This window comes from Crinia signifera, chromosome 1 (genome assembly GCF_055691185.1).
Source record: "Crinia signifera chromosome 1, ASM5569118v1, whole genome shotgun sequence".
Classification (NCBI taxonomy): Eukaryota; Metazoa; Chordata; class Amphibia; order Anura; family Myobatrachidae; genus Crinia; species Crinia signifera.
Window position 1 is genome coordinate 116675299 of NC_139217.1, and position 1967 is coordinate 116677265.

General features: G+C 41.7%; 1 pseudogene; it reads left to right on the forward strand.

The window, feature by feature from the left end:
• Window positions 1–1373: 1373 nt before the first annotated feature.
• Window positions 1374–1593, forward strand: LOC146045048 (U2 spliceosomal RNA; annotated as a pseudogene).
• The last annotated feature ends 374 nt before the right edge of the window (window positions 1594–1967 follow it).

Genomic DNA, 1967 nt, shown 5'->3' on the forward strand with positions numbered 1-1967 from the left:
GAGTGCTTACCCAATAAGAGAGATTCTGCCTCCACTTTGCAATTTAAACACTATTGCTATTTATATATCATTACAGATATTATTGCATTGTTTGTATGTATGTTGTGTTAATATTAAATAGTTTAATTTTTCATCCCTTGAGTTTAATTATTGACCTTCCTCAATAACTTTTGCTGTGCCCCTTTCTCTGCTCTATTATCATGCTTTACCTGACCTGCTTCTCCTTCTAGATGTCCATTATGTTAAAGTACAGTAAGCCTGCTTTATACAACCATTAGCCAATCTAATCATCCAAATAGAACATATTATTTAGGAGATGAATATATTGATCTTGTGGAAGTCAGTGACATGTCTATTCTAGTGGATGTGGGAGGATAGGGAAGTGTGTGATAAAGTATATCACACATAATATTGTAAGAGAAAAATGTAGCTGCTGTAAGCTGTAGAGTTATTGCATAAAACTTCATTAGGCAAACCAGCTGCCAGACAATTGGGGTCTAGTCCAGCAGTCATATGCTTTTGGTCCATCCCTGCCCTGACCCTCATTCTGTTCAGCTAAAATTCTACCTAGGTTCATGTAGAAGTAAATAAATAAGTCGATAAAGTGGTATATTTTCTAAGCATTGGAGATAGATAAAGTGGAGAGAGGTAAAGTGCCAGCCAATCAGCTCCAATCTGTGTTTGAAAAGGACAGTTAGGGCATGATTAGTTAGTACTGTATCTCTCTCCAAGGTTTATAGACCCCAAAGTCACAAAAGCTGAATATAGACTAATGATTAAATCCAGTGCATTGGACACAGATAAGCCAATAGATGATGGTGGCTAAATATTACACTAGCACCAGCCTCACATATGAAGGGGTAGCTACCAGATGCTGTAACAAATGTTGCATCTTCACCCCACTCCACAGTAGATAAAAGGCTGTGGGATTAGGTATTGACTGTGCTGGGGAGGGGTGACAATGGAGTTGAACCCAGAAAGCCCTGAGATATTGTACCTGGCTTGTAGTCAATAATTACTTAATGGCAGAATAAAAAATTGGAACACATTTGTCTGTATGGGAAAATGTAAATCACGTTCATGTTTGATTATTTAAACAAGACATACAGAAAATATTTGACAACATAATATTCAACTGCTAAACCTACTGTTATTACCAGTTAACTAATGTTCCTGTATTCTATTTACAAAAATGTTATCTAGAAAATGTAACAATCAAGTCTGACAGTGTAACCAATCTGATGGAATGCAGATTGACAAAAGTTCTGCTCACCTTGGATCTGAGAGTGTGACCACATTTAATTTTCCCAAGATATTGGATTCTCACAAGCTTTGGACTTGTCTATTGTGTGTATATACTGTGCCACTCTTTCATCGCTTCTCGGCCTTTTGGCTAAGATCAAGTGTAGTATCTGTTCTTATCAGTGGCTATGGACTGGCCTCTGGCAGAGAATAGAGAAAGGCTGGACTGAGTAGCTGCTCTGATGGGCGGAGGGTGTGGGACCCCTCTTTTTTGCCTGGGAGTGGTGAAAAGTCTGGCTGAGTACCTTCACCTCTGCCTTTGGTAGGAGGTGTTGTTTCCGTAAATCCACTGGTAAGAGGGGGGGAGAAACACTGGGCCTAGTAGTTTGACTCTCTTGACGGGGTTCGTAGCCCCCGAAGGATGAGACAGCGAAAGGCTCAGTCTACTATCCATTCCCAAGGAGCGGAGAAAGGCTGGGACTGAGTAGATGGCTCCTGTTTCAGAGGTTCGTAGCCTCTGATGGGGAGACCGCGAAAGGCCCAACTTAGTACCTTAACCTTGGGATCGGAGAAACACTGAGACTGAGTAGATTGCTCTACCTAAGGGAGTCAGTCGAAAAGCCCAGTGGAGTACCCATTCCAATGCCAGGGGCTGGAAAGTGCCCTATGATGGGAGCAGAGAAACACTTGGTCGGACGCTGATCGGTCGGCTGCTTGGAGTCCGA